A 26,733-nucleotide genomic window follows, 5' to 3' on the forward strand; every position below is an offset into this window, starting at 1 on the left:
TACTTATGACCATCCAAAATTGAACCAACGGATATTAATCACCTGATTAGATATATAACACAAAATGAAATTGAAGCAGCAATAAAGAGTCTCCCAAAAAAGAAAAGTCCAGGACCTGATGTATTCTCAGCAGAATTCTATCAGACCTTTAAAGAAGAACTAAAGCCAATCCTCCTTAAACTGTTCTACAAAACAGAAAGGGAAGGAACACTGCCTAACATATTTTATGAAGCCAGTATTACACTCATCCCAAAATCAGACAAACACACCTCCAAAAAGGAGAACTATAGGCTAATATCCTTAATGAACATTGATGCAAAAATCCTCAATAAAGTAATGGCAAACTGAATCCAACAACACATCAGAAAGATCATTCACCATGACCAAGTTGGCTTCATCCCAGGGATGCAGGGGTGGTTCAACATATGCAAATATATAAATGTAATATGGAATATTAATAGAAGCAAAGACAAAACCACTTGATCATCTCAATAGATGCAGAAAAAGCCTTCAACAAGATCCAACACCACTTCATGATAAAAGCTCTAAGAAAACTAGGAATAGAAGGAATGTACCTCAACATTGTAAAGGCTATATATGACAAACCTACAGCCAATATCATACTTAATGGTGAAAAACTGATACCATTTGCTCTTTAATCAGAAAGAAGAAAAGGGTGCCCACTCTCCCTAATCCTATTCAACATAGTACTGGAATTCCTAGCCAGATGGATTAGGCAAGAAGAAGAAATAAAAGGAATACAAATAGGTAAAAAAAAAAACCTCTCAAAATATCCCTATTTGCAGACAATATCATCCTATACCTTAAGGACCCAGAAAATTCTACCCAAAATCTCCTAGGTACCATAAACAACTACAGCAAAGTAGCAGAAGGCAAAGTCAACTTTCAAAAATCATTAACTTTTGTATACGCCAAAAATGAAAAAACTGAGAAACAATATATGGAAACAATTCCATTTACAATAGCCTCAGAAAAATTCAAACACTAGGAGTAAGCTTAACAAAGGATGTGAATGACCTCTACAAGGAGAATTATAAATCCCTGAAGCAAGAGATCGAGGAAGACTACAGAAGATGGAAAGATCTCCCATGCTTATGTTTTGTTAGATCAATATAGTAAATATGGCTATACTACCAAAAGCAATCTTTTGTTTAAACATTACATGTTTAATACAATTCCCATCAAAATCTTAATGACATTCATGACAGAGATTGAAAAAATCTACCCTAAAGTTCATTTGGAAACACAAGAGACCATGAATACCCAACGCAATATTCAGCAAAAAGAGCAATGCTGGAGGTATTATTGCCATAGCAATAAAAACAGCATAGTACTGGCACAAAAACAGACATGAAGACCAGTGGACCAGAATAATGGACCTGGATATGAATCCACAGAGCTATGCCCACATTAATTTGACAAAGGTGCTAAAAGCATATGATGGAGAAAAAGATTGCCCATTCAACAAATTTTGCGGGTGAAAGCGGTTATCTGTCTGCAAGAAACTGAAACTAGATCCATATTTATCACCCTGTACTAGTGTCAACTCGAAATGGATCAATGACCTTAATATCAGACCCTAAACTCTGAAGTTAGTACAGAAAAGAGCAGGGAATACTCTGGAAGTAATGGGTATAGGCAAGACTTCCTCAGTAGAACTCCAGCAGCTCACCAACTAAGAGAAAAGATGGACAAACGGGACTTCATAAAACTAAAAAGCTTCTGAGCAACAAAAGAAATGGTATATAAACTGAAGAGCCTACCCACAGAGTGGGAGAAAATATTTGCCAGCTACACATCAGACAAAGGACTGATAGCCTGAATATACAGGGAACTTAAAAAACTAAACTCTCCCAAAATCAATGAACCAATATGGAAATGGGCAACTGAACTTAGCAAAACTTTCTCAAAAGAAGAAATTCAAATGGCCAAAAAACAAATGAAAAAATGCTCACCATCTCTAGCCATAAAGGAAATGCAAATCAAAACCATACTAAGATTCCACCTCACCCTGTTAAAATAGCCATCATCAAAATCACCACCACCAACAGGTGTTTGTGAGGATGTGGGGAAAAAGGAACCCTCTTACACTGCTGATGGGAATGCAAGCCAGTACAATCACTCTAAAAAAATCTTGGAGGGTTTTTAAAAATCTAAACATAGACCTGCCACATGATCCAGCAATCCTACTCCTGGGGATATACCCAAAGGAATGTGACACAGGTTACTCCAGAGGCACTTGCACACCCATGTTTATTGCCGCACTATTCACAATAGCCAAGTTATGGAAACAGCCAAGATGCTCCACCAGAAACGAATGGATTAAGCAAGTGTGGTACTTACACACAATGGAGTTTTACTCAGCCATGAAGAAGAATGAAATCTAATTATTTTCAAGAAAATGGATGGAACTGGAGAACCTCATTGCAGTGAGGTTAGCCAGGTTCAGAAGACCAAAAATCATATGTTATCCTTCATATGTAGACTTTAGCTCTAGGGCAAATACAGCAATGTGGTTGGACTTGGGTCACATGCTAAGAGGAGAGCACATACGGGTGTATGGAGATAGGTAGGAAACCCAAAACTTGAAAAGTGTTTGATGTCCCCACTGCAGAGGAGCTAATACAGAAACCTTAACACAAGAGTGGTCAATATGGAAGGGGTATCAGGAACTAGTGAAAAGGTCAGGTAGAGATGAATCAACTTGAGTTGTAACACATTTATACATGGAAGCAATCCTAGGAATCTCTCTGTATAGCTATCCTTATCTCAAGTAGCAAAAACGCTTTGTCTTTCTTATTATTGCTTGTGTTTTCTCTTCAACAAAATTAGAGATAAGGGGGAGAACAGGTTCTGCCTGGAGGAATAGGGTTGGGAGCAGGGGGGACAATTGGCTCAAACAATGTATGCACACATAAATAAATGGATAAGAAATTAAAAAAAAAATAAATCCAAACACTTAGGTACATGTTAAAGACTGTAGTTAATAATTATTCTATCTATCGAATCTATCTATATAATCTATATATCATCTGTCCATATTTACATATTATTGTTTTCTTTTTTGGTGGCAATGGGTTTGAACTCAGGATTTTGTGCATGGTAGGCAGATGCTCTATCTCTTAATCCATACCCCACCCTCCTATTTTGCATTACTTATTTTTCAGGTAGGCCCTTGTGGTTTTGCCTGTATCAGCATCAGGCTGCTGTCCTCCTACTTTTGGCTTCTCATGTAGCTGGAATCATATGCAAAAGACACCATGCCCAGGTTTTTGACTGTCATGTGGTCATGCTAACTTTTTCTCCCAGGGCTGTCCTCAACCCACAATCCTCTAGCTCTGTACCTCCTGAGTAGTTGAGATTATACAGGTGAGCAATCTTACCTGGCCAATATTGTATTAGATATTGAAAATTTACTAAGAGAATAGATTTGGAGAGCACATAACAGGTATCCACATATGAAAGGTCAGTGAGAATATAAAATATGATTAATTTCTTACTATAGTATTAACTTCACCATGTCTATACCAACACATTTTAGGTACCTCAAATTTATACAGTGAAAAAGTAATGCAGTATAATGCCATGAAATATATTTACAAATTTTACTAGAATTTAATATATATATAAATGTACTTGTATGTTACATATTATTTATTTATAAAATATGTAAGATAAAATTTATACTAAGCTTGAATAGAAATTAAATTGTAAAAGAAATTTAGAGAAAATAAAAATTCTGTCGTTGAGATATTTTAATGTTTTATTTGAATTTCTTATTTATAGAAATTTATTTTCCATACAAATACATATTAGTTAGTTAGCTAAGCTGGTCACTGCTATTGACCTTGCATTACTTTCTCATTATTAGATTGATAATGAGCTTTGAGTCATAGCTATCACTTGTGTATGATTGTGTGTAAAGAGACAATTATTTTTAAAGTGAGCAAACATTTTAAATTTAAAAGATGAATTTAAACAAAAATTTCAATATGAGAAAATGAATTTTGCAGTTAAAGAAGGATTTAAGGGCCTAGCTCATATTCAAATGTTTTACTTAGTAACTTCACATTAAAGAAAAAGCAATTTGAAAAGATGTTGTCTTAGTAGGATTCCATTATCAAAGAATATCATGTCAAGCAACCGCAGTCCTATAGTGAAGGAGAAGAATAGTGCATTTTATGAAGTCCCAGATCTCAAATAGATATTTAAAATACATGCTTCGTGTTAGTGAAAAACTGTAAAAAGAAAACAGCAAAATATTCCTTGCACTACACAGAAGTGTTTCTTTGAAAAGAATCTTTTAGTTGCACTTTGCGGCATCCATGCCTTTTTAAATTTTGTTCTCTCCCTCTCTACCTGTTTCATTCTCTTTTGAAATCTTCAGTTGACCTAAGTCACTGTCTTTGTAAAATATCCATACTGACATTCCCATAATAGAATGTAATCACTGAAATATGCCACATTTTGAATTGTCAAAGATCATGGGCCTAAGGCCAAGTCTCCTACATCATTCTTCAGTTCTCTTATTTATCAGGTCTGTGTCTTTTGGAAAGTTACTTCATTTCGTTTCTCAATTGGTACATCTATAAATAGGAATAATAGTAGTCCCTAAATCATAGATTAGTGATATATATTAATATATGCATATATACATATACATGGTGTATATATGTAGATATGGTGCATGTATATATATGTGTATCTTAATTATTTTTAAACAGTGCTTGATACATAGTAATACATGTTAGCTATTATCATTTATTAAGCACATATATTTTCAAAAATCTTTTTTGCCTAAGTAATGAGACAGTATATTTTAGAAAGAGAAAAAAAAAAACCCTCACAATTGAAACAAAAAGTAAACAGTATGTTAACTCCGAATGAGACTGGTAAGAGGTATACCAAATATTTTAACCATCATGTGTACTTCCTGTTGCACCATTTTGTGGGAGGATGAGAGTAGCAGATTCATATTTGCATGGCATCATTGAAGAATATGACTTAACAAATATTTTGGGTTTTTTTTGAGTTCTTATTAGAAACAAACTTGTGAGGTGGTATGAGACAGGCCACCAACCTCTCTCAATATTTGCTTTTCAATATAATGAAAGTGTTATGCTGTAAGCATTCTTAGATATTTAAAGGTTAACTCAAGACATAGGATTCAGTTTCTATTCACTGAATGCAGATATGGACCAAGAAATGTTATGAGAGGAGGGAGTTCCACAAACGACTTTAATGCTCTGTTTTTTCACTGGTTTTGAAGTCTCCCTGTACCTACATAGTTTCTGTGCTTTCATCTTCGGATTCCTTTGCTTATTTATTGTCTCCACTGCCAAATAAATAATGAACATGAACAACATCATGACTTCCCTTTCTCTTCTCTCATTCATGATGGAATCTAAATATTGTATTAATTGCCTGTTTTCTTTATAATCTCCCAATTCAAATTCCTTTGAGAAAAGTTGGTTGATATTTTGATAAGGGTATGGTCTATGTGATCCCTTTCTAAGGTGCTTAACAACAAATTATCCAGTTTTGGCTAGGGTTGAGACTAAAGAAGGCATTGGTCTACCTATCAAGTGAATCATAATCATAAGCAGAATAGACATTGTCACTTAGAATGAGCCATTTTTAATGCATGGTACAAGTCAGTCCTTAAATACAAAGTATATGAATTCATCTAGAAATTAAGGTTTCAAAGATACCTCCACTCACTTTTGCATTGGCAATTCATCTCCTATCAACAAGCTATTTATGGGAAGATATTTAAACTCAAATTTTTAAATGCATTCACTTTGATGCAGTAATTGAATTTCTAGATGTTTATCATAGAATTATGCTCTTTTAGGTAGAAAATGAGGCTTGTGCCCTACAACCTGGCTTCTAATAACAAAAGAAGTTGAAAAAGCTAAGAGTCCACCAATAAAATACTTAATACATTAAATATAATCTCCAGTTTAATAAAATAGTGTGCATTCATTAAAAATAATTGTGTACTTATATATATATAACTGCATATATATATCTGCAGTTTTATATATATATATATATATATATATATATATATATATATATATATATATAAAACAACAAAGGACAAAAGATCTCATGAAGAAATGCAGCAGAAAAATGAGAAAGACTGTACAAAATTACATGCACATAGAGCATAGATATCTCCATGAGGATATATAACAAACATAAGCAACAAATAAAAGTCTTTACCTCTTGGTAGAAAAACATAAATTTGGCAGCCTTTTTTTTTAATCTTCCAGAGAGCTTTTCAGTTTGTATCATGTACATTCAACACCAACTGGAGGTAGTTAATATAAAAGTTTAAGCATTCACTGACTTATCGCTAATACACTTAAAATTCTAAACACATTTACTCATTTCTAATAGAATTGTGGTTCATTCATACAGAGAAGTGATTTTATGAGACTTGTTGCTATTCAGAGACTACTTATCTCCTAATTTGAATTCAATTCCCTCTACATAATATTCATTTACATATTAAATCCTGTAAACTAATAAAAACAATTAATGTCAATTCATGACATAGGATATTTTTGCAAAAGCAGTCCTGTCCAAACAACCCAGGAAAAAAAGAGCAAAGAAGACAATGCTGCCACTTGTTTCCTAGAATATTTATGGTAGAGACAATTTTATATTTTGGCAGCTATTAAAAGCTTATCCTCTATCCTAAATTACCACTGTAATGATGTAATGATGAACCTGTGGTTAAGACGTCCACTTTACTGTGTCAAAAACTATGACCAGAAAATGTCATGAACTTCAATTTAAGGTCTTCTTTATTACAATTTATGAGTCCCATGATCACCAAGTCTATCCTTCTGAAATTCTTTCTTCCATCAGGATTTGCCCACAAGGCAATGCATTGCATGGCCACTGCTAGCAAACCAGACAGAGCCATCTTTCACCACATACTGTTTTTCTTTGTGATTCTGCAGCACACCTCATAGCCACTTATTAAATACCTGGACGCTCTGTCAGATTCAGGAACTTGTATCACAGTCCCCAAACAACTCATGCTGAACATGGAACATGAGCAAATATAATACGTTGTAATTTTAAACCACTTGGGTTGCCCATTGCAGTACCAGTATAAACTAGCCAGATTGATGAAAATCCACCTAATTATCATCCCAAATCTAAAACTTTATGGACATTTGTGCCAAATTTAAGAGCGAGTACAAAATATTTTTGAAGATTTTGATCATTGATAAATAATATGTTTACTTAAAATGAGGCCTTTTTTTACATTTTCAAAGAATTTAAAATATACTCTTAGAAATGCAACCAACATTTAAATAGAAATAGTCATAATTAGCATTATAGCATAAAATTGCCTAAAACAAAAACAAAAGTAACAATCTTTTTATAGTGGATATTTTTCTTAACTAAAAAACTTAGTGTTAATGAAAAGGTGCTAAAGAGCTATTTTTTATTTCTCAAGTAAGTTTTAGCATTGTTGGGAGAATATTCAATTTCCTTTCTTATGGTATTTCCTCTCTTTTCTTTCTTCCTTTGGTTCACTTGCCACAACTTTAATCTCAATTAACATTTCTCCAGGCCAACATACTACTAAGTTTAGTGTTAGAAATATTAATAATTTGATAAATATCAATAAATATGTAGTTTTGTTATGTTTTCATTCTCCTGATTCATAAAAAGTTCACTGTCAATGTTTGTGAATAACACTAGGAACTGTCATAGACAATATTTCAGGATTCGAACACATTCTTCTCTTAACATACATTCTGGAAATTCTTATCTATTACATGTCAGGTATTTACGTCTTTACTTATCCTCTCATGTACAAACAAAACCTATGATATTTTATGTGCCTCAGAATTTTCTTGGAAATATCTCACTAAAAAGCTTTTTCAAATTAATTTTAAATTATTGTTCATATTAATAAGATATGTTCACTAAACTTTCCATTACCCTTAGAATTTGCACTAATAAAAAAACTATTAGAAATTTGACTCAATCTCTTTGATAATATATTCATTCTAGAGTTAATATGAAGATTCATTTAAAATTTTGCAATATAAAATGTAACTTATATATTCATCATTTATATCAAAATTATTTTTTGAATATTAAATTGCACATATTGTTGAAAATGATTTTACAAATGAATCAAGAAGGTATTTTAAATGATTTTTTTCTAGATCATATTACATTTGATTTGGAAGTTATGTAATTCAACTATTTAATATGTCACTAAATCTAAAAACTTCTCTGAAATTAAATTTACAATTATAAATTATAAAATTACTTGTATCTGTGTATAAATTTGTTGAGTCAAAGAAGTTAAGTAAGAAAATAACTTATTGCATACAGGGAGAAACCCTATGTAGATTGAATGCTTTTATATGTTGAATGGTGTTCTCTATCAAAAAATATGCTCTAGTCCTAACCTAACTCCCAGTACCTCACTTATACTTTGGGGCCCTTTTATGGAAATAGGGCCATTGTAGATGCAATTAATTAAGAAGGGATCATAGTTGTCATACAATTCTCCACAGAAACAGGACCAAAAGGAAAGACATTTGTTATAATTTTTGCAATTATGGAACCTGAAAAGTCTCACAATCAGCAATCTGGAAGCTGGAAACCCAGGAAAGCCAAAGGTGTAGCTAATAGGCAGAGAGCTGATCGTGTGGATTTTAGTCTCAGTTTGAAGGTCTTAGAACCAGGAGCATCAAGGAAGGAGATCAAGGTCCTAGCAGATGAACTCAGGCAGAGAGTTAGTGAGTTCTCCTGCCCTCCCCTTTCTGCCCAGCATGAGTCATCTCTGGTTTGGATAATGCTCACTCACACTGTGGAAGGCAGTCTGTTTACTAATTTCCCCAGTTTAAGTGATGATCTCTTCTGGAAACACCCTTACAACCATAGCTACAAATAGTGTTTAATCAAATATCTGTAGGTGTGTCTCAGCTGGTAGAGCACCTGTCTAGCTAGTAAGAAACCCAAAGTTCATCAGCAGTATTGCCAATTTTTTTTTTCCTCTTAAATCCATTACTCAGTTAATGGCCATTGTTTCCACTTTTTGGTTGTTACTGATAATGCTGTCATAGCCACTTTCTCCAAGAATTTTCAGTTTAGTAATCTACTAGAGGACTGAATGTTTAATTAAAAATACTGATTTGAAATTTGTATTTCCTTTACCAGGGAATTGATTTTAATCACAGTGCGTATATGATTTATACATACAAATTTTAAACTGACTTTCTATTTTTTTCCTATTTCCAATGATGACTTCAAATCTCAGTTGACTTTACAACAAAGACTATCCACAGAAAAGATTTAGGTAAAATTAAGAGGATTCTTGAGATTAAACGACATGGAGTACAATCTGACAGAAATTAAAAATCTCAATGCACATTTTTATAAGAGCCTTTTAAAATTTATTTTGCAGGAGTGGGGTCTGAAGTCAGGGCCTCCTGCTTGCAAGGCAGATCCTCTACCTCTTCAGCCACAACTTGAGCCCCAATGTGCCATAGTTATTTTTCAGATAGGTCCTTTTTTTTTTTTGCCCAGGTCTGCCTCAGACTGCAATCCTCTCACATATGTCTCTCATGTAGCAAACATTATGCATGTGCATGACTACACATGATTTATTTGTTGCCATGAGGTCTTCCTAACTTTTTATCCCTGGATGGCTTCAAACTCCAATCCCCCCAAATCCAACACCTGGGTAGCTGGGAGTACAGGTACTAACTATTACATCTCACTCAGATTCTTTATAAATGGATATGCTCCAATAGTTAATGATCTGTCTAGGTGCAGAGTGAACATAAACACAATACATCAGCTGTGCAATTAAAAGGCACTTGAAAAATTTATGAAAATACCAAAAACTAAGGATGACATGAGAAAAGACCATTATAAATGGAAAGCACATGATAGCTGATAATTTTTATGACTTCATAATTTCAATGTCTCCCTAAGGTAAATAATTATTAATTTTATTAAATCCACATTTATAGACGACACACAACTTGAAACTAATGTGTTTCTACTTGTATTTCTCAAATAAGTAAATAGGGATAAACACAACCTTATTTAATATTCAAAATTAATTTGAAAAGAAATGAGGCAATTTGACCACATATTTTGTACTGGAGAGACAAGAGGTGCTGTTTTAAGGGTAAGGTTTACAGTCAAAAAGCGCAACTGGGTTGTCAAACAACCCGAATATCTGGTTGTTCATTGTGCTTTAAATATTAAATAGACCCTGGCTTTGGGATTCTCCATGCATTGCTTTTTTTAAAGACTCTTAATATAACTATATCTCTTTGTGATGTTATCTAAACTCTCAACTTGATGTTATATACTTGCATATTTCAAAAAACAGTATTAGAAACAATTTATAAGGTAATTGAAGTCAGAAATTTGAGTGATTCCTTATATATGAGAAGATTTACATCCTCAAAATAGCTGTACTCTAGAAAATAATATCAGTACATCATGAATAATAGCCAAAACAAGTAGAAATATGTTTTAGAATTTTTCATGAAGTCTGTGTATTTAATACACTACTCATTTTCTATATAATATCTTATTATTTTTTACTTTTCTGAGATCATACCAAATATATCATATATGTTATCTCCAAATTTATCTTTCTTAAGAACTTCTCCAGGTTGCATGCTTATTCAATTCCTAGTCAACTTTGGTAACATACATAATATATTTATTATATATATATATGATAACATATATTATTTCAATACCTATATTATTAAAATGATAAAGAATCTAACACCTGTAATTATTTTTATAAGGGTTTAAAGTGTCTTGCTGATGTAGAAAATGTATTTCATAAAGCCAATATTTTATAAGGCAATGATGAAGGTTTAATGATATAGAGACCCCAGTTCCACAGCTTGGTGACTCTATGCAAGGAACACTCCAATAGAAGAACAGATTAAATTCATTAAAACCTTTTATAAAACTATAATTTACAAAAATTAATTGTACTAATTTATTGAGTACAGTGTGATTTCATACATATAGACAATTTGCAGTGTAGACAGATTAACAGTTCCTTTTAAACTTTAAAGAAATTTGATTAGCATGAAATAATTGTACATATTTATGTGCATTGTGATATTTCAATACATGCATATGACATACACTGATCAAATCAGGATAACTAATTTTTGTATTGCCTTATCATAATTTTGTGCTTGGAGACTTTGAACTGGTCACTTCTATTTATTTATCAAATATATGTGAAATTGTGGTGAGCAATATTCCCCCCAATTTTCTGTAGAACATTTGAACTTATTACTTCTATCTACCTGTCTTTGGGTACCTGTCAACCATTCTCCCACTATCCTTCTTCCCCGTCAATCTTCCTTCTCTCTATTAATCACTAGTATACACTCTCAGTGACTTTAATTTTTAACATTCACATATGAGAGAAACTTTCAGATTGTGTCTTTCTTCATCTTACTTATTTCACCTAATATATTGTCCTCAAGTTCCAAGTATTGTGCTACAAATGATAGGATTTCATTCTTTTGGGAGCTGAATAATATATTCCATTTTTTATGTGTGCTGCAACTGTCATCCTTTAAAGCTATTCAATATAGTAACTTATCCTTACTAAAGATGTATATCTTATAGAGTATTAAAAACATGATCACTAGTCTTCCAGGAAAATATTCTTCCTTATTCAAGCTTCTTTATATTGTTATTTATAATTCTGAGTTATTTTATTACTCTTTATGTAAAAGTTGCCAATATACTTTTTAAAAATAAAGAAAAACTTTATAAAGAAAAAACACAATTGCAGACATTGTCATTTTAAATATTTAATGATACACACTGCAATAATCCTGTATTTTATTTTCTATATTCTGATACTTTGACCTCATAGGACTCACTGATCTTTTCTGGGTGACTGAGTTCCTAGAGGTAAAAGATAACTCATCTTAGAGTACAAACCATGCAATGTGGGACCTTTCACTAGATGGCCTACTTTCATTTTTTATTTCTTCTTTAATTTCTGAAAAAATTAAAATAATGTTTAATTTACAAAATTTTAGAAATTTTCCATGTAGCTCATTATTATTTTTTGTATAAACCCATAGACATAGAAAATATTCTGTGGTTTCAATCATTTGAAATTTCTTGAGGTCTGTATGTACATATGTAAGCTGATGTGTATATTTAATATGTATATAATGATTTGTTACTATAAAGCAAAAATGGCCTTTCAAATTTTAAAGAGTTTTCTCATGTTGCTGTAAATATTACATTATACCATCAAATCTCACTGGAATTCTAAGGAAAGCTTCATATAGCAAACAGCAAAACTGTTACCCCATCTGCAGAAAATGCTTCAAGGGCTAGGGATGTAGCCCATTGTTAGAACACATACCTAGCATTGGCAACGCTAATCCCCAGCACAAAGGAAAAAATAAAGAAAAGGAAATGTTTCAAATCCAAATCATTAGTACAAGTTTACTGCAAGAAAAAGGACATTCCTGCCTTGTTAGAAAGAGTTTGCAGAGAATGCTTATTGGTTATCCCTGAAAAGAGGAGATCTTAACCCTTTCTTTCCCCTTCTTTCTTTCTTTCCTTCTTGCCTTCCTTCCTTTCCTCCTCCCTCTCTCTCTCCCTCCCTTCCTTCCTCCTCCTTCTTTCTGCTCCTCCTCCTTCTTCTTCTTCCTTCTCTCTCTCTCTCCCCTCCCTTTCTCTCTTTCTCTCTCTCTCTCTCCATTCTCTCTCTCCTTTCTCTCTTTCTTAAACAACCTTCCTGTCTCTAGTTTTGCAACAACCACCTTAGACTAAGCTCATATTATCACTTTAGACAAATAGTTATATTGCCACGATTGTTCTCTCTAAACTTGTCCTCAAATCCATTTTCCATCAAATATGCAGGTCTCCTGTTGTATTCCATTGTGATTCTTAGAGTTTCCATCTCCCCACTCATGTTACTCATCTGTTCTTGTAAACTCACTTTTTGCATCAGAGCCCTTAGCATATTAATTGAAGTTATATTAAATTTCTGGTCTGATAAATTTAAATTTGTAAGTTTGTTTGGTTTTTTTTTTTGGCTGTATTGGGGTTTGAATGCAGGGCCTCACATTTGTTAAGCAGATGCTCTACTACTTGAACCATGCTGCCAGTACTTTGTGTTCGGTACTTTTAAAAGAGACAGGGGCTTACTGTATTGCCCAGGTTGACTTCCAACTCCCTGGGCTCAAGCCATTCTTCTGCCTCAGCTTCCCAAGTAGCTACAGGTGCATTCACACCGCTATTCCCAGCTCCAACTGTTCTTCACATTAAACATACTAAACTAATCATATGCTAAACTAATCATATGCTAAAGCCATATGATTTTGTTTTCTATAATGCCCAAATAATAAAGCTTAAGCCAAAAATTATCCACTACCACCAGGTGCTAGTGGCTGCAGCCTGAAATCCTAGCTGCTTGCTGCTTAAGGGGAGGAGACTGGCGATCACCAGCCTGGGCAAAGAGTTTTAGAGACCCCACCTCCAAAGTAACCAGAGCAAATGGACTAAACGTGTGACTCGGGTCATGGAGCACCTGCTTTGCAAGAGCAAAATCTGTGAGTTCAAACACTAGTCCTATACAAGTCCTATATATATTGATAGCATATAGTATATATGTTTATATATATCCTAGTCCCATATATAGGGAATATATATATATATACACACACACACATACATGCACATTACCAGATGGGAAAAGTGAGTAGTGAGTTTTGTTACTGAAAATATTAACACAACAAATGTCTTTTAGTGATAACTTCTCACCCAATAAGAGTGCTCATTTGAGTTCACTTTTGCAATATCTCAATACTTACATAATTTCAAAACCTGATGAATGGTTTCCTATAGAACCTTCTCAAGTAACTATAAATGCTTAGAGCTTGGCCTTTGGGCAAAAAAGCTACAAGAGAATCGTATTGTGATACTGATAACTCCTGAGTGTTGAAGCTGAATCTCAGTGGTAGAGCTATTTTATTAATGAAGCCAACTTTATACAATGCAGTGTTCACTAGAATTGACAAAACACTTTGTGTAACTATAGATAACATACAATAGTATAAAGATGCTCAGGAATTAAGAGGAGAAAAAGGAAAAAATGTAATCTGTGCTCAACATTGTACAACCATCCAAAATTATACCCATAAAATCAAAATCCACTTTTCCTTATACTCTTTTCTCAGATTTTATCTCTCATGTCACTTTATGTTTTCTGCTTTCACTACTCTGGGTATAATGGCTTTCTGACTAGTTCCCATTAACTGCTTTCGACTGTTTGTCATTTTTGCATTTGCTGTTTACTCTGCACAGAATGCTCTTCCACATTGATGAGTATACTGTTAAGTCCTTCTTTTCTTTTAAGTTATTCACTGACATTTTTCATTTTTACAGGAAGATCTTTCAGCTGTGCTCTTCTCAAAGAGATATGTTACACATAATAAGAAAATATCATATTTCAACAAATTGAACATATTTTTTACATTTGTTTTCATTTTTTAAACTAAACTCTTTTCTCAAACATCTGCCTGCTCTTCATTCACTGCAACCCAAGCACCTAGAGAAGAATTATAACCAAGGGCTTGGTTCTCTAGGTCAAGGAAATGATATGTATTTCCTTTACAGCTCATAATGGGAGGTGGAGAAGGGATAAGACAGTCAAAAATAACAGTTACTGTACCTTAACAGAAGTTGGCTTAACAGAGAACATCAGTTATTTTCAAGATCTTGCTAATTCACAAAGACCCCTCTAAACATTCTTGAATATGATCAGAATTGAATAAAGATGAAATATGTATCAAAAATACATTTTCATTGTTACTGGCTTTTCTAAGCTTTATGCTCACCTTAAATTTTAAGAAATACAAATAAGTTTAATATCCAAAAAATCATATGACGGTTATTCTAAAATATACAGAACAATGAGCAAACTACATATTTGTGATATTACAAATAATATAATAATGTGTAATATAAGTATTTTATTATATGTAATGAATAGAGTGAGTAATTAGCCTTTCAAAATGTTTGATTAATATAGAACAGTTCAAGAGTTCATCTCATAATTTCTAATTCAAAGCAAATAATTTTTATCTTGTTATTTTGAAGCTAAAACACTGCTTTCAGTTCTACTAATTAGGCTCTTTGAAAATTTTTGCCTCTAAGCAAACAGCTTGTTTTCCTCCATCATATTCTGAAAACTAAATACTTTGTGTTGCAATAAAGCTTTAAAGTTACATGGCTTCAGGCAATATTGTTAAGTAAGATTCAAAACAAAGTCTGCTAAACAAAGATAGAAAGAAAGTTCAATAAAACTTGCTCAAATCTCTAAGGACTGTAAAAATTAATATGAAATAGGTCAACATTATCAAATTTCAGGGAAACTAGCTTTACATTTAATTAGGTATGGATTGTTTTTTTAACTTACATCTTGGGTCATCTGAAACTCATTTTCCTTTTAAGTGTAGTAAGAATTTCCCCAAATATTTGCCTAATGTAAATGTGGTAGTTTAAATTTACATTAACAATAACTTTTCTTAACTGACATAGTATGCAACATAGGACACTTCATCCACTAAATTCAACCTATTATTAAATTCTCTGTATTTTGGAATTAAAAACTCCAGTAGCCTGTAATGTATATATGAACATCTTACATTTTCCAGAAGTTCAATTTACTTCTTACTAATAACTTCTTCATCTAAGATATTACCTTCCTTTTCTAACTGGTACATTGTGTTAAAAAAAAAAAAAGACCTAGTCCCAGAGGAGCATAGTAACTCCCCTCATGCAATTTTATATTTCAAGAATAAAGTAATGGTGACAGATATAATGTTAAAGTTTGCAAATTTATCCAGGTGTAGTGGTGCATCCCCGCACAGGATTCAGAGAGAAGAGGATTGCCATCTGAGGCACCCCAGGCAAGAAAGCAAGAACTGAAGGAATGTGACTCAGGTTATTACAAAAGAACCTGCATGCCCATGTTTATTGCAGCACTATTTACAATAGCCAAACTATGAAACAGCCAAAATGCCCCACAACCAATGAATGGATCAGGAAAATGTGATATTTATACACAATGGAATTTTACTCAGCCACAAAGGATGAAATCTTGTCATTTGCAAGTAAATTGATGGAACTAGAGAACATCATCTTAAGCACAGTTAGTCACGCCAGATGGCCAAAAATTGCATGTTCTCCCTCATGTTTGGATTATAGACCCAAAATAAATGCAGTAATATCATTGGACATGGGTCACACACTAGGGAGAGAACATGCAGGAGAGAATAGGGAAAGGAAAGGAAACCTAAAATTTGAATGTGGCTGATTTGCTTCCTGTAGAGGAACAAATAAAGCAATCTTAAATTGACAGAGGCCACTATGGGAAGGGGACCAGGATGTAGGGAAGAAGTCTGGTAGAAAAGAACCAATGTGAGTTGCAATACACAAGTGAATGGAATCAATGCTAGGAATCTCTCTCTATCTTTATCTCAAGCTAGCAAAAAGTGATATGCTGATATGTCTTTCTTATCATCTCTTATGTTTTCCATTCAACATAATCAGAAAAGAAAAGGCTGGAACAAGTTTTATACATGTAAGTAAATGTACAAATGATAAAAGGAGAAAAAATATCTAAAAAAGAAAAAAGAAAGAAAGACCCTATCTGAAAGACAGATTAAATCAGTAAAGTTTGTGATTGTAGCTCAAGTGATAGAAAGCTTGCCTACCAAGTGCAAGGCCTTGAATTCAAACCCCAGTACCACCAAAAACATGCAGATAGATTCAATATGTTATTCAAATTGCAAAATGTAATTTATATCTCCCATGATGCTATGAAAAAATACAATTTTACATATAGTACAAAATATTTCTCCTGGGAAACAATTTCTCCTCAGCTATGTCTTCATATTTAGAGGCAAATACAAAAAGAGAATGCTTTTTCCTTACAAGAACTGCTCAGAAAAAAGGAATAATGAGTTATTAAGTGCAGCGACTAACTCCACATATCAACATAGCTCTTCCATGGTGCCTTGATATTTGATGAAACATTATTCTGGGTATTTCTGTTAGACTATTTTCTGCTTTTGATTAAAATGAGTAAAGCAGATTGTCTTCCATAATGTGGATGGACTTCATCCAACCAGGTGAAAGCCTTAAGGGAGTAATAACTGGCTTCCCTTGAGAAAGATGAAAACCTACCAGACTTGAGTCTGGCTTTCCCCTGAGTCTCCAGCTTGCAGATTTTGTGCTTACCAGACCCCATAATAGTGTAATCCAATTACTTGAATACACACACACTCTCTCTCTCTCTCCTCTCAATCTTTTACACACACACACATATACACACACACAAACCTTTTTCATTTTACGTATTTTAATTTTCAGCTAGAGAAATGTGTTTTTTTCTTGCTGTATCTGTGATCCATTCCAAGGCCTTGTCCATGCTAGCAAGCAATCACCACTGATTTATAGCTCTAACCTGAGAGGTGTGTTTCTTTAGTTAGGTGGATAGCATTTTCCTTTGCCACTGTTCCCTCTTGTTCATTTATTGTGAGAGTATTTGCCTTCAGTAGTTCAATACATGTTTGATAACTAGTAGAGCATCCTTGTCTAACAATTACAACATCTGAATAATCTCCAGGTTTTCAATTAAGAGGTGTTACAATTTCTCATTTTTTTAAAAACCTATTTTTAACTTCTATTGTAGCTGTGATATTGTGAATAATAATTAGCCATCTTTTCCTGGACTATGTCAATTTTTGGCCCAATGAGAATTTATCTTGGCTCAAGTTAAAATTCATTTTCCCTATCAGTTGGCAGCAGAAACAAACTTCAAATCAGGATGCTGCTTCCTGCTAGTTCCTTAAATTTCTCTATAAATGCAAAATCCATGATGTCAGCAAAGGATCTGTATAAACTTATAAAAGATTTTGGCCTTTCCATCTGCAGCTTATTCCTTCGTGAGATTTGCATCTTCTCTTTTCAGCTTTTCTGGCATCACAGACTGCAACAGCTTTCTCTTCTTGGAATAAAACCATGGCACTCCAATTACACTCCCAATTTCCTCTCTGACACCTGTAGTTCAGGTATTACCCTCAAGTAAGAATTCTCATAACTTCAAATCTCAGTTCTCTTCTTTCATGATACATTTCTCCTCTATTTTTTTGTGTAGTTTTTCTTCCTTTTCACTTAAGTGTCTACAAATAGTTGTTTTAAAGTACTTTTTGTAGTTAAAAATCATTTTATATAGATGGATATGTTAGTCAGTTTTCCATTGCTGAGACAAAATGCTTGATATTCAAAAAGAGGAAAGACTTCTTTGGGCTCACAGTAACTGAGGTTTCAGTCCATGATCATTTGCACCTGTCCTGAGCCACTACATTTTGGCAGAAAATGCATGGTGGAGCAAAGGTGCTCAATTCTCATCAGCTTGGAAGCAATAAGAGACAGAAAAGGGAAAGTCAGAGTCCTAACATGCCCTTCCACTGGGCCCACCTCTGAAAGATTCTGCAACCTCCCAATAGCACCACAGACTGGAAATCAAGCCCGTAGCATATGGGCATTTGGAGAACATGTCAGATCCAAAGGGTAGTTGTTGGCCTGGAAAAGTACTTCTATGTTATCAGAAAGAAAAATAAAATAATGTGGTGTGGCCAGTAATATCCCTTTCCTTGGCATTATTTTAAATGTAGCTAAATTTTATATTATTAAGGAGTAAATTCATAATATACAGTACATGGAATGCAGCATGCTTTTCTAAGACAGGGTATCTTTAATAGTATCTCATGGAAGCAATGTATTTTGAGAATGAAAATTCTTTTAACTAGATAAAAATCTGAAACATTCAATAAAATAGTCTTACAAAATGCTTATTAACCCTTATAAATTGAGATATAAGTTCTAGACAATAGCTTACATACTAAGGAAAGATCCTAGTAAAGGTGATTAATCCTATTAAGGTACAATATATTACAAGTGAAATACCATAGCAAAACCCCTTTGAACAATGAATCGACAATTAAAATAATGAATGAGAGGAATGTAAAACAGATCTTGTTAGTGACAGGTAGTAGTGGGAGGGGGAGTGTGAATAGAGGGTAAATATGGTCAATGTATTTCATATACTTTTATGGAAATAGAACACAAAACCTGATGACATTCTTTTAAGTGAAAGGAGGATGGATGAGGGACAAAATGATGTAGTAAACCTAATCAAGATGTACTACAAGCATATATGGAAATGGTACAATGAAACTCCCCTGTACAACTATTATATACAAATAAAAATGTTAAAGAAAAAGAATTTTCTCAGTACAAAAGAGTCATTATTTTTTGCCTAAGTAAACTTAAACTTTCCTATGCTCAGTGATGGAAATCATACATGATAGACTTAAGACCCTCACATTTTTTCCCTTGAAATTGACAGGAACTTAATGATTCTTCTGGCTTCACAAGTTTAAATTCAGGCATCAGAGAGTCCAAGTGTTTAACTCAGGAGCTTTTCCTAAAGTTTCTCAACTTTTAAATATTTAAATGTATTTGTATTTTTAGTGTGATCACACAAGAATACTTTATCTTCCACCTGCTTCCTCAAATCACATTCTTGCTAGTTTCTCTAATTCCACACTTGTTTACTTTTTAAACTTTAATCCATGTAACACTCAGAATTTCATTTTTAAACTACAAGTTGTACACATTACTTTCTAAATAATCTATGCAAAGATATGTTTTACTTCGTTCCCATTCAGTACCAATTAATTCAGTTTTAAATCACTTTTATCCCCGTCTCATAACCAAATGCATTTTCTTCTTCTTATCCACTAACTGGTGTTTTTCATGATAAAGAAGGAAAAGAAGTCCAAAGAGTATGTTGAATTATTTTACAGCTTCCTACTATACTTTATACTTTTATTAAATATGGAAATATTTGAGTTTTCTGTGAACCTTGATTTATATTTAATGATCTGCCCTCACTGACAAGGAGCTAGCAAAATAAAGAGTAACAATAATAAATATATTCAAATAATGCATTTTGAAAGAATTACATATAAACACTTCGCTAAAATGTGTAGTTAAGTCCTATTTGAATTAATGATCATTTTGAGTAAAATGTCCCATGGACCATTTTATCTTTTGCCATATGTTATGTAATTATATAAGTGTTGCTGTATGCTGTGAATATGCTGCAAATTAACAAAATATCTTGTTTCTGCAGAGAAAATGAGAAATTAATTTGGCAAATGTCAAGTTCAGTTCATGTCAAGATGTTTTCTGTGTCATGATTCATCATGAAAGATTAAACAGATCTGTTCTACTAAATAGATCAATTTGGTGCAGCAGCTGTGCCTCACATTCTTTCATTTGGCAGATCCATTCCACCTGACTTCAGAGAAATTGCTAAGTTTATGTTTTCTTAGTATGATTATGTTTTAGTTTTTCTTCTGTCCAGGTCAGTTGGAATTGGTATAGAAAAAGAGAAATTTGTTGCATTTTATATCTTCAGTTGAAACTAGCTACCACAAAAGTTTTACTTATGAACCAATAATTTAAAAATAATTTTAAATTAAAACAGTATTTCTCTAAGATTTATTCTAATATAAAGTAGAATAACTATACATATCATGAATCAATATAGATTTAATTTTAAAAACCCATAAGAGAGATGGATATCAATACATGCATTGTCACAATAACATCTGAATTGCATATATTAAAACTGATTCAGGGAGGAGAAGCAGTTTCTCATGATGCACAACCAATAGGAATGTTACGTGTTTACCTCTGGTTCCCTGTAGAATAAAAATGTAGCCATAATTATTCACCATTTTACACTTTTGATCTACACCTGTATGTTTGTTATAGTTTTTTGCTGTAAAATTACTCTCCATGGCAAGTGGAGCAAGCTTTCTCACCTCCAGTCCTACTGACCTAACTGGAGGCAACTAGAGATGCAGAAAGGAAAAATGATAGACAAACATGCACAAAGCTGGGGTCAGGTGTGTTGGGCACTTGTATGGAAATGCACAACAGCCTCATTGCTTTTTTACTTCGCTTCTCTTTACTCTCCTTCTTTTCTCTACCTGTGAAATCTTACTTCTAAAGCCTTCTTTTCTGTTCTTTAAAGTCTCTTTCATTAGACTTGCTCTGTCCCATGTTTTCTCTTAGCTTTTCTTTTGCATAATCTCTCTTTCAAGTCTTTGCCCTCAGATTTGCACTGGCCTATGTTCCCTTTAAGATTTGGTGCTCAGACTTGTAGACAAACAACAGCAGTTGAGTCTAAAAACTGCATTAACATAACTCTTAAGGTCTCGGTCCTTAGACTTGCACTGTCCCATGTTCTCTTTAGCTTTTCTTTAGCTTAGATTTCTAAAGCCTATGTATAAAGTTCTTGGTGCAGAAAGCTGCTCTGGTGGAGACACAGCAGCGTTAGTGGCAGTCATTTAAAAATCCCCACCAAAAATAACCCATGTCCTCCTTCAGCAAGTCTTTTATACACAGTGATAAACAAGGAGGTGGAGCAACAGTTCTCAGGGAGGGGCGTGACATTGTAGTAAGAAAAACATGCATTTCTACTTCTCTGAACATAAACAACTTAGGAAAAGCAGCAATGATGCATTTTTGCACTCTTCTGTGGCTGGGGCCTTGCCAAACTCAGCCTGAAGATCATTGAGCAAAACCGTGCTTATGTCAAGTTTTCATAGGCTTCTCGTAATCTACTCCCCACAGGTAAGGGCATCTTTAGTTTGTTTTACCTGAAGTACATTTTTGAATAATAAGGTTATGTCTTGAGAAAATACGGATATGGTCTTAAATACTTTGAATTATTCTGAATTTCTTTCTATCTTTTTCTTTTTTTTTGTGATAATGGGTTTGAATTCAGGGTCTAATGCTTGCTGGGCAAGCACTCTACCACTTGAGCCATGCCCCAACCCCTTTTCTTTTTAATTTGTCTTTAGAAAAGGTCTCACACTTTTGCATTGACTGACTTCAGAACATGATCCTCCTATCTCCAAATCCTGTATAGCTTAGATTGTAGACATATACCACCATGTTTGACTTGATTTTTGACATAAGATCTGGCTGGAAATACAGTGCAATCCTCCATATGCTGAGTAGTTGAAAATGCAGGTATGTACTCTCACACCTGGCTCATGAAATTTTTTCTTATTTAAACCTTTGTGTAACTTTTATAAGAATAGCATGCATGTCACAAAGTCTATAAACAAATTAATTATCTTGTCTGTCTGCTGTTTTGCAACAACCTGATATTAAGCAAATATAAAATGGCTTCAATATCATATGATATGTGTGGCACACTTTGCTACATAGATTATCATCTGTGACTTTTTAATTATTGTCCCTAATATACACACTTAATATACACTTAGGTAAATATTAAGCAACATTATATTGATCAAGTTACATATACAATAAGTAGTGATTGGCTTCCAAGGCAAATTCACCCATTTGATAACTTGTATTTTTAATCTCTGTGAGAAAATTGGTCTAATAGGAATCCTCTGTGACTGAAGCAAATAATATGCAATGGTCTTCTAGTATCAAGATCAATATGTGCTGCTCTTTGTTCCAAATGGAGATGACCATATTCTTATCTACCTTTGGATTATGACATGAAATTTGGATCTAAAACCACATGTGCAATTATTTCTAGTTTTTTTTTAAGGTTATAATGTAGACATTTTACTCAAAGTTAAGTTTTATACAAAGTTAAAGTGTTATTATTACATCTTGGTGTATATTCAGAAGATATTTACATGAAATCTTTTTTCAAAATCATTTCAAAAACTCCAGGGACACTACAATCCTTCCAGGAGTTTAGCCTACATTTTAAAGCTCCAGTGATCCAGATAATATCTTTGGGGAATTCAACAAACAACTTAGGACTCCAAAGAAAACACAGCAGTCCCCTTGGAGAATAGTTTCATATCAAAATATTAAAAAATAGACAAGCACCATTTCCATTTACAAATGTACATTTTAAGTCTGTACCTTAATGCTAGGAATATTTTTGTTCCAAATATAGCTTCTATCTTGTTTTTTGTTTAATGCATGTCTCTCGATTAAATGCAAAGATGACAATGGTATAGGGCATCATATACAATTTTTTATAAAATTCCCAAGATGGATTCAAGACAATGAAAGTCCCCAGGGACATGAGGACTGATGGTGATTATTTTCCTAGGAAAAGAAGCAGCAGAGAGAAGGTTTAGATTTAATATCATGCTAAAAGAAATATGTGAGCTTATTTTTCTTCCTTTCCATAAATAAAGCTAGGGAACTTCTCTGGAAAACTGTCTTAATTATTAAAACTGTACAAAAATATATTAAAATCATGCAGTTCCAGTTTCTGCATAAATTAGCTTAAAGAGAAAATAATGACCAATTATCAAAAGTAAACAAAGGGAGTTTAAGCTTACCTCTTGTGTTAGGTTGGACGCTGTGAGAAGCAGAAATAAAGAAGGAGATGAACATGTTAAAATATCTTGGACAGAATTTCAGGATAAATATATCAGAGGGTGCAAAACAGTATAATGCACTGTCTTATAAGCACTATATGCTTAAGGCAGCTTTCAGAATTGTTTCAGCTTGAAGCTAGGAGTATGATCCTTAATACCATAGACGGATCTGCCATTGGATGTATCTCACACTCTGAGTAAGGGGAACTGACATTGTCTAGGTGAATCTTTTTAACCAAACAATTTTCACAGAGTTTCAGGGCACAATGTATAGGAAACAACATTCCCAGGAGATGGAGGAAGGCATATTTTAACATTACAAAGGGATCTGTGCTTGGCACTGCACTATCCATTACCACTCCCCCTTACATTTCTCCAAAACCTTTAATTTTCCCCACCATACTGGATGACTCTTTCTATTCTCTTCAAACAAGAGAAATTACCATTGTTGTCTCTTCAACTATTCTCAAGAAAGAAAACAATATTCTTCACCTTTTGCTTCACACACTGGGTATTTTCCTAATTTGTGATTAGCAGTTCCCTAAGTCTATGTTATTTATATAGACTGTAGTAAAACATTACCACAAACATAATGGCTTAAAACAACAGGACCCAGTCTTTCACCATTATAGAGGCCAGAATTGGAATCAAGGTGTTGGCAGGGCAAAGCTCCATCTTAATGATTTAGGGGAGAATCTTCCTTTTGTCTCCTACAGGTTCTGGTGACTTCAGGCATTCCTTCGCCAATAGCAGCTTAATTCTAAGTTTGGTGTCTACCTGCATATACCCTTCTTCTGTGTGGCCTATTCTTCATGAAGATACTCTCCCCGGACTTATTTAGGACCCACACTAAAATAGTATGATCTCATTTGCTCCTTTGCTTAATTAACTCTTCAAAAACCCTGTTCCCAAAGGAAGTCACATTCTAAAGTTTTAAATGGACATAAATTTTTGAAGGAAGATATTCAGTCCACTGCATTCTGTTCTCTTCACCCACTCCCCATCATGTACTTCTTGAATACAAAATACATTTGCCACACTCAAAATTTCTGAAAATTTTAATAAATTCCAACATCAACTCTAACTTCAAAAGTTCACCTGAATACAACAGAATAAAACCACCAAATACTCTGGGTATGACCCACTACGGAGAAAGGGGAATTATTATCCATCTATGGTCCAAATATCAGAAAAGAAGTTATCTACTTCCAAAACACAATGATGGGACAGGTGTCAGATAAATGGTCACATTCCCAACAGGAGAAACTGGAAGAAATAAAATGTTCACCAAAAGCTGTCTGACACTGAGCAAATGCCTTTAGTTTTCAGGGCCTGAGAATAACCTTCTATGGCTTGATACTCTGTCATCTGGGCCAAAAGTAATGGAAGGACCTGTCTTGAGCATTGTGTTCTTCCATCAGAACTGATCATCCTTTTCTTGAAGTTTAGCCCTGTGTAGGATTTCAATTTAAGTTATTTGGGAACTGATCAATCAGAGAGTTAATATTATGAGAGGCCTATAGCAAACATCAACTTGTTGTACAGTGCTTTGACAGTGTTGCATGAGAAGGAAAGTGTCTCCCAGGATGAAATTGTCAACTGGCTTAGAGGGGGTCCAATAGTTCCAGAAGGGGAGAAAGCAAGGCAACAACCAGCAGATAGAGGCATAGGGGAAAGGGTTGATGTATCCATTTGAGATTACTCAGTAGCATCATGCTTAACTGCAGATCTGTTGATTGGAGATGTCAGAAGGACAGGATCTGCTTCTTATGGCCTTGTAACTGTAAGATTCTAACTTATTAATGGGTAGGTAAAATCTGCTGTGTGAAATTTCTTAAATTATACAAAGTGGTAAGCCTCTCAATTTTCAAATCTGTTTGTTTGGGCTACTTTAAAACAATTAGATATTCAAAAGTTTGTATTTTTGTTGGAGGGTTTTAAGCTAATAAGTCTCAGCCTGCATTAAATAAGTAAATAATTTAGCAATCAATATATAGAAGCTGATTTATACACCCAGCACACGTTGGTAAATAAGTAACTCTGAGAGAGTCCACCTGATTGGTTCATCCCCACAGGGTTTAAATACCTGGTTACTATGACTTCCTCAGGATAATTCTTGCACATTTTTCATCAAAATGCATAAGACAAAACCATAAGATGCCCCAAGAGATAAATTATGTGACACATTTGTTGTTTCCTGTCCCCCAATATTTAGTAGCATCTCTTCTACCTCCTGAAAATCAGGGTTAACTAATTTTTCCAGAAAAAAATGATTGTGTCTCTCTCTATTTTTTCTTGTTTTTTTTTTTCAGTACTGGGTATCAAACCCAGGATTTTACACATGCTAGGCAAGTACTCTACCACCAAGCTACATGCTCAGTCCCTTGACTGCTAATTTTTGACCCAGTGGGGTAGCAGCAATAGCTCAAAGTTCAGTGACTTAACATGTGCTACTTAGTGAACAAGTTGCCCATCTAAGAATCAGGAACATTAAACATTTGGAGCCTGAGTTATAGATGCATGGAACACATATTCCCCAGTGGAGTCACTGGTAATATGGAAAGCCAACTATTGTGAATTGAACAAAGTTTTCTGGACTGATCCAATAAAATGATTGGTGATATTCCTTCCAATAAGGTAATGTTTTTTGTTGTATATATGTATTTATTTATTTCTGATGGGACTGTGGTTTAACATCAGCACTTTGTGCTTGTGAACAGGCGCTCTATCATTTGAGCTACATGTCCAGTACATTGTGCTTTTGTTAATTTGGAAACGAGATCTCACAAACTATTTGCCCAGGCTTGTCTCAGACTATGATCCTCTTGATCTCAGCCTCACAAACAGCTAGGATTACAAGAGTAAGCCACCAGAACCTGGCCAAGGTAAATTTTTTAAAGTTCAGCAATACATACTTAAAGAAGACATTTCAACTCCATCAAATTTTATATATATGCTATCCCAGTGGTTGTTAATATGTGATACAATTGCCATAGATAATACTTTTGCACTTTGTCATGTAATAACTGACATTTTTCTCCCTATATCTCTAAATCACCAAACTTCCAAGTGCTCCCCTTTTAGGCCACTGATACACTATCCATGCCATTTGCTACTGACCATGAGTGAGTGTATTGCCTTACACAGGTCACTTTTGTTATAAATCAAGAGGGTA

This window comes from Castor canadensis, chromosome 9 (genome assembly GCF_047511655.1).
Source record: "Castor canadensis chromosome 9, mCasCan1.hap1v2, whole genome shotgun sequence".
NCBI classification, from domain to species: Eukaryota; Metazoa; Chordata; class Mammalia; order Rodentia; family Castoridae; genus Castor; species Castor canadensis.